An 11,731-nucleotide genomic window follows, 5' to 3' on the forward strand; every position below is an offset into this window, starting at 1 on the left:
AGCTTTAAAAAGTTTTTTGTTATCCATCAGGTTTATTTGATTACTATATTAGCGTGCGTGTTATCTTAATTGATATTTCAATAGCAAATAAATGCCCTTTTGATAGTCCCACAAGATTCCCATTAAACACACTCCATGCAAGTAATTTGTTATAGCAAAGTTAGTGAGAAAATAAACACGTTGCACCTGCTTTTATAAAGACGGTGTTAATCCACAACAGTGCTGCATTTGAGGCATACGCTTAAAAATATCAGTAGAAATAAACACAAGATGAAAGGCAATTTTGATAAACTTCAGTGGCATATCAATGCACATTAGCACGTATAAACTGCTTTAAAAGACTACATTAGGTACTATAAAATAAGATAAGGCAATATTCAGAGCAGAGTGTTTTAAGGAGAGAGGGGGAAATTAAATAAGATTATAGAAGCACAAGACTGAGTTAAAAAAGCGATCAAGGAAGCTTCAAGTGAAACAAGTGGAAACATGGGCGAAATTGCTTGCAAGGGAGACAAAAGTGAATAGGCATTTACTAAATTGAAGCGGACCAACTAAATGGGGAGCCATTCTTCTTCCATTAAGGATGCGATTCGGCACCTATTGAATGAAGTAGAAGCTTTGCAGAAAAAAACTCCTACGACGAAATCCATCCCCATCCCTCGCTTCCCCCTTCCTCCTCCAACTGAAGTCTATGGGAGTTTTGCCATTGCACCAAAAAAATTGCCCCGGTCTTCTCCAAGGAAGAAATAGTGCAGTGAGTTTCTCCATTCGAGAGCCAGATACTCATTGCTGCAGACACCGTCAGTACGGACTGCACTGTTCAACTCTGGCTTACACCGGTGACCACGTAACCCCTGATTTTGGAACTGCCTGGGTAGATGCCCAAGTGGCAGGAAGTTCACTTGACTTCAGTTTGGAGGCCTGGGGGCTTAATCTTTGCCCTGGGAATACTAGAATGCAAAAGCACTTGCCAATGTAAGCTCCACAGTAGAGCCCTATTGGCCAGATTTCCCAAAGATCAGCGCTTGCATTCAGAGCCAGATTTCCAGGACTCAGCTGTCGCTTCATATAAAAAATAATTGGCCAGATTTTTAAAATACGCTGCATGCTCAGGAGAGCTGGTTAAAAAACAGGGACGATTTAAGCAAAAAAGCTCTCTCTCTGGATTTGTTGGGAAAAGAATCTGAGATTTACTACCGGCTCTCTGGCCCGTCAACAAAAAGGATCGGTTTTTCGTGAGAAAAATCTGTTTTTATTAAAAAGCTTTAAACTAGTTCTGTTTCCATCAGTCTGTTCCCCCGAGTCCATTTGATAAGTTTGGTTAATAAGAGTGGCAGCGGTAGGTAGTGGGTCCTGAGTACTTTTGAATGCTTAGCTTCAACTTTCAGGCACTGAGCACTTGAAAATCTGTCTGGTTTCTTTATATTTTGGGTCCTCACCAGGCTCTTTGCTGAAGGCTTTTCCCAACATTTCAGACTTTCTGCTCAATCCTTTCTTAAAGTGACACCAGTCATTTGAAAACTCAATTTGCTCTAAACAAAAATCAGCTCCGCGATTGCACTGCAGCTGTTATAGCAATATTTATGAGACTCGGAGGTGTGAAGAGAGATGGACAAGCACCGTGTTGCAAGTTGCAGCACTATGTCTAAATAGTACCAAATATAAAGAGGAACAGATGAGAAAAATACAACTTCAACATTTTGGAACAACAAAGAAACAGGGAAATGATTGCTACATAGAAGACATTTCAAAGACCTCCCAGAATAGCAGGCATAAAAATCCCCAATAAAAAGGCTCAGCAAGAAAACTGTCACACCCCCTAATCCTCAACAGACTTTAACAAGATGTTCACATGAGCCAGAGATTGTCTCCTTCACTAGAAGACAAAAGGCTCAGAAAACAATGCTGTCTAGCATAGGATTAAGAGGCAAGAGATAGATAAAAAGGATTCTTTACCCCTACAATTAGAAACCCCAACTCTCCAGCCAAAAGGATAATCAGAAACATGCTGAAAACTTGTCACAAAAATTGTTGTACCTTTCTTTACTCTTTGAAAACTGATATTTTTATATATATATTTCACCTCCCCTGAGAGACGCTTTGATGACCACTCGAGTACCGACAACAACTGCTACCAAACCACAATGCAGCACATATGGCAATAACATTTTGTTTCCCATAGTTCGTATTTCCATCGCCACCCACCAGACAAAAATTTGATTACAGAAGCTTGAACCAACTTTCCAAACAGAAGATTCCTGTAAATGTACAGCAAAAAGGAAAATTAGGCATAGTGCAGTATTTCCTTGATGAACAATTGGCTTACAGTGACCTAAAGAGGATATGAATACGGGTTCCTCATGCCAAACATACTAAAGTCAATAGATTTTTCTCTGGTTAAAATGGAAACAACTTATCTAACGTTAACGGACACCCTGAGTTTTATTTGGCGTTACTAATGCTCTGAAGTAGGAGGCAGAGTGCTGAAAAGCGTAACAATAAGATTGCAAAAAAAACCCCAGAAAACCTGCAGGTTGGAAAGATATTCAGGAACCCATCGAGTTTTACCCAGTTCTTGTAGCTAACTAGTGCCCATCAACTGCAACAGCTACAGAAGTTACAAGCAGCATAATTCATCACAGGCTAAACTTTCTGGAGCTAAGTAAAGCAAGACATTACAAATGACTGATAATTTCGTTTTTGTGGCATAACAAAAAAAAAAAAATATCACGTAACATATGAATTTACCCTTCATTTGCCACATACAGTACACACATATTATCCCCATTTGACAGAAGGTAAATCGAGGCCTGCCATAGTTAAATGAAGAACCCAGGTTTGTATCTGAAGTAACATAACACTTCTCAATTTTAATTGTACGACTTACAGTTTCCAACTGGCAATGGGCTCTGCTATGTAATCTTCCACCATAGGCAGGTTTGTTTGTGCCATCCCTGAAGCACTGAGAAAGGAAAGGGAAGCCAGCTCGTTACACTCATCCTCACTTGCTGGATACTGGTCAAATCCCCTTCCCTTGTCATGCAGAGGTTCAGGAAAAGTTTTCCTGGGCAAAGAGTGAACACCTTATAATTTTATGTTAAGCACTTAGTGCAGCAAAGACCGGGATCTGCATCTTTGCCCCGTCCAGATAAGTGCCATAACCATTAGGTACAGTCATGCCCGCACTCTGTCTCTGAGTATACAGATCAGCTTTGCCAGGAGGGACTGCGAGTGCTCCTCTGCAGAATACTCTTTACCTTGATGATTAAGGCCCTCTCCTGGGAGATGGGAAGATGTGAACTCAATTCCCTCTCAGGCAGAATCGACCCTGGCTGAATGTCGCAACCATTGCACTGTTGGACACAACTACCGTGAAAGCAGGAACTTACCTCTCTGCAGTTCCCTGATAGAAAATGTGTAGGTCTTCGACTCCAGGAAAGGGCTCTGAGCTGTGGATCCTCTTTGAAAAGGGAGATGCTTCCCTGCAGGCAACAGCAAGCACCGAAGCCCTGGAGATAGGCAGGGTTCAAAACATACTTCTTTCTTTAGCATTACCCACTGGGTACCTTAGGTAGCTCCCCACTTGGCATACCAGCTTTTTTAGATTCTGGCGATAGGCATCAAATGCTCCTCACGCACTGAATAGAGACCCTAGACATCTAACTTTGATTTTGTGAGCTGAGTTCGCTGGCTAAGAGCCTAAAATGCTGGGCACAGCAATGCTCAATGTAGCAGTACCCTTCTCTTTATGGATCTAATACATTGTCTCTGTAATAATAATAGTGGGACTTTAGCACACGTTTCTGTTTACCAACACGTTGGCATCCGTGTTGTACTAATGATGCTACAAAATCCAGCCTCACACATATATGAGTGTTTCTTACATACTGAGTTCCTTCTGTCTGATTCCTGTTTTCCAGAATTGGGCAGTCCTATCTTACAGGCTCTCGGAGACTCAGGTAAGTCTGAATTGCGCTTTTCTGTGGTGAATATTAATTGATGTTGCTGTAATTATAACCATTTAAATGGAGCCTCTCATGCGGAAGAAAATGTTTAATTATTTTACTATTATGGTCTAGGGAACTGATTGTCTTTATTGTTTGTCTTTATTACTGATCTGTCATCTGGTTCAGGTTTCAGCTCAGCTGTAGAACGTGTGCATATACTTATTAGCATCAGCATCAGTTTAAGATATGCATTAAAAAAAACCTTATCCACTTCAGCACTAAAGGGCAAATGGGTATGGGCCGCAGTAGGGTATATTTGGCTGAGCTGGAAATTTTGCTAGGATGCCTGAGTTCAACTCTTGTGAATATTGCAATGGATTTCTTAAGAAATAGCCCGGGGGGCTCAGAACGTGAGCTGTGTAAAATGTCCTTGCTTTGGGGTGTAGGACTTCAGTGGCCTAAACCCAGTGGTTTGCTTGGGTTGTTGCAAAGTTGAAAACTGCAAGCAAAAATCACAAGCTTATTTTGTGCTTCAACAAGAGACTTTCACTACCACATACCCCAAGGAATATTTCTTCCTCCTAGCTTTATTTAGTCGGGGAGGCAAACAGAAACCACCTACCTTTTTCACAGCTGGCCAATAGTTGCTCTGTACGGAGACTCTCTACCTCCTTCATCCGATCTGAGGCATTTTGAAGAGAGAATGAGGCCTGTCTACTTTTTCTTCCCCCTCACAGTGACAGCAGGACCAGGAAACATTCAGTTAGTCCCTCTACTTCTGCTTGCAGCCTTTAGCTGGAGATGTCCCAAACAGAGCCAGGCTCTAAATTCTTTCTCTAAGGACACAAATTACACATAAACCAGTATAAGTGATAAGAAACCAGTTCAGATCTGTAACACAACAAGGCTAGGGACAGAAGTTGCACATAAACTGGTATAAGTGATTGGAAACCGGTTCGAATCTGTAACACAACAGAAGTTCAGTTCACAGAAACCGCTTTCAAAATGACCAAAACCAGTTTAAGATTAAATCAGCAAAGTCTGATGCTACATCCGTCCAGGTTTTAACTGGTTTATTGAACTTCTGTCTCAGATCTCCTCCAGATTCAAGTCAACTCACAGTCCCCCAGGATGTTTTGCACTCTTCCCGCAACCCACCCCCCTGCCCTCGCAGGGTGGGCGGGCTAGCCTTGGCCCAAGCTGTCTGCTCCAGCCCAGCAGGGAGGCATGCTCTAGCGCCCCCAAGCTTCTGGCCTGGGCTACTGCAGCCATATGGCTGCATTTCTGGAATCAAAAGTGAATGTCTGTTCACTTGCTTATTGGTTCAAGCTATGCAGTTTAGACTAAACCGCGAAGATTGAATCAATTCAGCCTTGGGCTTTTTGACTGTTTGTACTTACCCTTTAAGATCACTGAAATGACTTTGCCACCCTATCCCAATGTAATCCTCTCGTCTGCAGTGCTGTAGCGGGGGGACGGGGGCGAGCAGGGCAACTGCCCTAGGTGCCAAAGCAAAGGGACTCCAACAGGTGCGGCCCAGCTGGGGCAGGGCACAGGACAGAGCCACAAGCGGCTTATTTTGGGGTGGCATGGGGGTGGGGGAAGGGTGACTTCTGCCACTGCGTGCCCTGCCAGGCAAGCATGGGGGGGCATGTGCCCCTCGGATCTGCGTGCAGGGTGAGGGCGGGCTGCCACTGCGGGCTTTGCCCTGAGTGCCAAACTTTGTTGCTACAGCACTGCTTATCTGCATACATCTGCATTAGCTTGTGAATACATAAAACTGGGGTATTTCAAGGAGGAGCTGCCCACAGCCCAGACCATGTTATCTAAAATATTTGCAAAGAGCCAGGCATACTTCTGGCACTCACTAAAGATAGTAATCACCTGCATGGGGCTCTGAATGCTAAGACATTGCAATGAACTGGGCTCTGCAGAGTAGCTTTCTGCTACATTTTTTTTTTTTATCGTTTCCCTCATACACTAGCTGAACTTTCTTTGAAAGGAAACTAGTTACTGGAGAGCTCATGCAGGGTTGGTTAGGCAAGGTCAAGGCAAGTTTAATCTGTTTCAATAAACTGCGAAGAGGTAAATCATTCAGTGCCACTAAGAAATCATTCAGATTGTACTTTTGGCATTCCCCCCCCTTTTGTTCTGTCAGTCTGAAGAGAACAGCTCATGTGATGTAATTTAGAATGGAGCTTTTTTAAAGCTTTCACTCAGGAAAAGCTTCTGGAGCTCTGGGGGTATAGCTTAGCTCAGAGAAATAGAAAGAAAGCAAGTTTGCATTGACAGCTTGATCCCAGAGAGAGGTGGCTGCCTGCTTGTCTAACAGGTCCTCTGGGTCTGGATGAGGCAGAGACAGAGGAGCAGTCATATTAAGTGAACGTGCGCTGCCAATGTTAAAGGAACAATTACCATTATTCTGCATAGTTCACTGTTTGCTACTGCTATTTCCTTCAATAAAACCTCTTTTCACTTGCCAATTGGAGCTTGTCATGTAACAATATTTCTCATGCACTATACACATACCAAAATGCCCTTGTGTTTTTAATACATTTATAGTTGTTAACAATAGCGGTATAGTGACAGAAAAAAAAAAATGTACTTGCTTTGAATACAGAATAGATTCAAAGAGGAATAAGCCAAGGGCCATATTCGAGAAGGATTAATGCCATGCTTAGTGGCGCTTGTTCAGGTGGGTAACTGTTCACAGTGGCTAAGCACAGACGGTCAAAAAGCCCTTGGCTGAATTGATTCAATCTTTGCAGGTTAGTCTCAGCTGCCTAGATTGAGCCAATAAGCAAGTGAACAGACATTCACTTTTGATTCCAGAAATGCAGCCACCTGCCTGCAGTGGCCTAGGCCAGAAGGCTAAGGCTATCCCACCCACTCTGCAAAGAGGAAGGGGGGTTTCCGGGGTGGTGAAAACCTTCATGGGATGCTGGGGGACTGTGAGTTAACTTGAACCTGGAGAGGATCTGGGACGAAATTTCAATAAACTGATTGAACCTAAATCAGTTAAGTGATACTATATCCATCCAGATTTATCTTAAACCAGTTTTGGCCATTTTGAAAGCGGTTTACATGCACTGAACTTCTGTTGTGTTATATATTTGAACCGGTTTCCAATTACTTATACCAGTTTATATGTCATTTCTGTCCCTAGCCAGTGGAAACAAAGTGTTCACAGTTAAACCCCAGCACAATACTAAGGTTAAAGCAAATGTAGAAGCTGCCAGAGGGACAGTGGTAGAGTACTTCTGAATAAAGAACACCAATGCTGGGATCTACTTGGACAAGTCTGGAGGTCTTTGATTCCTCCAGGGCTTTGTTCAATCGCATACAAATGCCACAGCAGTGACTGCTCCCTACAACATATTAGCGTGCTATACATAAACAGCAAAATCATTCACATGTGATTTTTTTCAGGATCAAGACCTGAATTTGCACAAACAACAGTTATAAAGGAGAGTTATAAGTGTTATAAGGAGATTTGGGCACTCAAATCCAACCAAACTTCAGGAGATTTTAAACGCCCTTAAACTCCTCTGAAACACTTTACCACTAATAAACCAAGCGCACTTAGCAGTATTAATGTTACAGAAAGGATGGGCAAACTGGCATTTAAATGTGTCCTGGGGAAAAATCTACCTTGACACTAATATCACTGGTTGGTTTTGTATACCATGCACCAAATGTACTCTAGTCTTTTAACAAATATATCAAATAATAACAAAATACTTCATACATTAAAATGGACAAATTGCAGTTGGATAACCTCTCCAGTGTAACAATCAAACACAGTTTCATGCAACCTCAGGGATCCATTTCCCCGACTTCACTCTATAATCCTGAACAACTTCATCCACATAATGAGTTCCCACTTCTGTATGAGTTTCTCTGGTGCCTAATACACTATGTGAGAAGAGAGATAAGGAGCAGGTTTTAAACCAGCTTTCTTACACAGCACAGTAATATTTGAACCCTGAGAGCCAGAAGCTTGTTTAAATACAGTTCTTTGTAGCAAAATGTTATTGTCATGTCCTTGGTCAGTGCAGGTCGGGGTGTTATAAAGCATTTTTTAGTAAGTGCTACAGCTACATGAATTAAGAATGATACAATGCATGTAGATTGCCCCCAAACTAACTTTTTCTTGCAGAAATCACTCAGGCATGTTGGATAGTTTGGAGAAAAGATGTGTAGACTGGTACATCTTTTCCGTTAGTGACAGGCACTGCTAAACCAGAAATGAATTAAAGTGTGTCGCAAGCTGCTGAAGTTGTGGCAAACGTTTTGGAGCTTGGTCCATGGAAAACAGTGGGAATCTTTCTAGTGACTTGTGAGCTTTGAATCAGGCCTATGTGGAGACTAGACAGAACAAGTGCTTTTCAATATAGTCTAATGAGGGCTGCTGAATAGCAGCCAATGAGATGATCAGGTGGCAGTGGCATTTCCTTCAGTACAGTAAGCAAAGGTGAGAATGAGAATATCAGTTGAGACTGCGCTGTGCAGCAGATATGAAAAAAACAAGTACTTTATATCTTTTTAAAATTCATATCGATTTAAAAAAGAAAAAAGAAAAACCTTGTTAAATATTGAAAGACTTGGAATTTTTTTTCGTGCAAGTCAACAATAGTGAGAAACGTTGTCTCTCTTGTGGTTTAGAGCTCAGTTTTAGCAATTTAAAAATATTCAATTACTTTGGGTAAGTTTTAGGAAAATATCCTGATTTGATGATATTTACTAGAACTGGTGCACGGGGCATTTTGGTGATAGTAGAGCATATAAAACCTGCTGTGAGAAAAAGACTTTACCCATATAGCTTCAGCATCATTCAGAAGGGAATGAGGGACAGGGAAGTCAGGAGCAGCATTAACTTTTCTTGGGAAAATTCACAGATTCTGCCCTGTGATTTATGCAACTGTTTTAACGCTTCAAGTTGGAACCATCTCAAAATTAGATCTAATGCTTTAAGTATTGCTTGCAGATTTCATTACCCTGGCTTTTGGAAGCATTTCCCCTCCTAACGTACTCACCATTATGCTTCCTTTCTTAATGCGCTAAAAGACTAAACAGAGCCTGTCCATCAGGGAGACTTGCCCTTATTAACTTTGTAATGAATTAATAAAGTAAAGCAATGTCCATTTCTGGCTCTCTTCTTCTGGTCGGATTTTTGTTTCTGAAACTTGATCGTATTGGTGAGGTTAGACTGTCTGCCAATCGGACGAGCATTTAACCCTCAGAGGAAGGAAGGGAAAATGAATTAACATAGGAAAGTTGCAGAAGCAAAGATTATAATATCAAAGGGTTGTTTTTAAATACACACGCACATCTATACACATATACATACACACACACACACACCCCTATACACACATGTATCTATATCTATACACACACATATATACAATCGGATCAGTTCAGATAAAAATGTGTCATGCTCTTAAGTTGTGCAATGTGCAGTGAAACACATTGCAAGTCTAACATTTCCAGTCCTTCATTTGGACATCGTGGAGGCTTTGCTGTAAGACCCGTTTATAGGACAGTGCATTGCTGAGCTACTTCAGGGAAGCATTTTGCAACTTTGAGTCACAATCTTTCTCTTAATCTTCCTCTGCTGCAGGAAAGGGATATAGCTTGTCCCAGCTGTGTAGCTGGTGCAGTGTGTGTGCACATGCATACAGGTGCAGCTGTTCTCCCTGGTGCATTTATGGGGGAACGCACAAAGCTCTGGGAATTCTCCCACCCATTCATCTAAGGACTAACAGCGTCTTTGAAGAGGCTTCATCTCATGCTGCTACATGCACTATGGATAGCCAGTGCCCAGGAGTAAGAGGGCTCCATATAGCAACAGAAGGGACATGTAGGACAGGCCACAAGCCAGTCCATTAATAAAAATAAGTACAAAACCTTAGTTCTGGATTTGGGTGAGGAAGAAGGCTGTTGTGGTTTCAGGCAAAGGTTCAGGTTGATTCTTATTTGATTTGAACTGGTTCAATCATCCTTGATGGCAAAAAGTCAGAAAATTTCAGCTAAAAGAAACAGTACGGCTTCTTTACAATAGACCCTTGGGCTGCCTCTCAGAAAAAGACAGCGTAGGAAATCCAAGCTGGAGTTTAACTTCAGCTTCCCAAACAGACGCTCCTTGTAGGAGTCTCCTGGAGAGAACAATTGCCTTCTAGCGTGTGCAGCCCTAGTGTGATGCCAGTGTGTTTTGATCATAAGCAGGAGGAAATAAATTCAAAAGAGTGGAAAGACAAGATTACTTGCTATTAACCAGTATGTGAAATGCCACAGGAGCCTGCCGCTCTCTGGACTAACCCCAGGACAGAAAAATTTACTTATTTTGCAAAGTGTAAGAAAGATTAATGCTGCTTAACAGAAGAACAGAGACCACCTGAAAGGCCAAGCAATGTGTTCATTATAATTACTGTGTACTGTGGTCCTAGCTCAAAATCCCAGTCACTGGGCTGCCTCTGGGCTAGGTACTGTGCCAACACAAAACCAAGACAGCCCCTGCCCCAAAAAGCTCAACTGCTTCTAAAACCTTCACACACAGACACCACAACAACTGCAACCCAACATCACAACAGCTGCAATCTAAAAAAAAAAAAGTGAACCAAAAGGAAAAGCTAATAGGAAATAGAGATGGGCCCGAAACATAACCCCAAGCCAGACCCTCCCCATGGTACATAAGTTCTGATCCAGAAACAAAAATTTGTGGTCCAGGCTTAACTCCACTCTAAACTACATATGGTAGCATCATTTCGAAATCAAATGATGTGGTTACCCCATCTGTACTCTTTCCCACAAAAAAAAAAAAAATGCATACAAATTTAGATCATTGTCTGCACAAGCTGTTTCATTGATTGCATAAGCAATTGCCGAACACAGGCCACATCTCCGCAGGGGGTCTGCACCAGATGTGCAGTATTCTTACGATAACTGACCACTTCTTTCGGTGCAGACGTAGGAGCAGAGGGCTTTTGAAAATCTGGCATTGCCTGTGGGTGCAAAGGAATGGAAACTACAGGCTTCTGAATAGACACATGCATACATTTACAGGAGCTCACAGTGCAAACGCATTTGAAAATGTTATCCAGATTTTTATTTTGAGAAGTTGCAGCCCCGAGTTGAAGGGGGTAAGACAGAAACCATGAAAGGCTTTTGTCGGATTAGCAAATACAAACAAAGTTTATAAAACGTTTGCTCCACCTTCTGAAGTCCATTACAACTGAAATGATCTTCTGTTAGGAAAAAAAAAAAACCCAATTAAACACACACTTGTTCCTAAGCCTCTTTAAATTTGGCTGTTTTTTCTATTTTACATCCTTATTTTTTATAGCTAAAAGTAATTTTAAGCAAAAAAAGAACACAAACAATATACACTGACTCTTGACACTCCATTGCTTTCTTAAACTAGAATAATAAAAATTTGCAAGTGAACAAAAGAGTGGGAGGAAGATATCTGATTTACAATGTTTTTGAGATAAAGAACACTATAAAAAAAGATGAATGTGAATAATAAAGCATTGTTAACTGAGTCATGACATTTCTATTCTCAGAGTAGATTTGAACAGCAGAACTCTGCAAATGAACACCTTGCGCCATTTTCAAAGTGGGAGGAAGACATATAATTATAATTTTTAAACTAAAGAGAATTTAAAAAAAACTGTGAAAAAGTTTATTGAAAAACATATCGACATATCAATATGACATAAATTACTTTAATTTTACTAAACTAGGAAGGGGGGGAACCCTCTTTTTTTTTTTTTTTTTTTTTA

At 41.3% G+C, this 11,731-nt stretch overlaps 1 long non-coding RNA gene across 1 annotated transcript in view; it reads right to left on the reverse strand.

Annotated features, from left to right (window-relative positions):
* LOC109288889 overlaps nucleotides 1–11,731 on the reverse strand; it is an 18,099-nt gene that overhangs the window by 5,147 nt on the left and 1,221 nt on the right. The window contains exon 2 of the long non-coding RNA XR_002095239.1: nucleotides 1,817–1,819. This is a non-coding gene — a long non-coding RNA (uncharacterized LOC109288889). The remainder of the gene's footprint in view (nucleotides 1–1,816; nucleotides 1,820–11,731) is intronic.

This window comes from Gavialis gangeticus, unplaced genomic scaffold (genome assembly GCF_001723915.1).
Source record: "Gavialis gangeticus isolate Ggan-Ray unplaced genomic scaffold, GavGan_comp1, whole genome shotgun sequence".
Classification (NCBI taxonomy): Eukaryota; Metazoa; Chordata; order Crocodylia; family Gavialidae; genus Gavialis; species Gavialis gangeticus.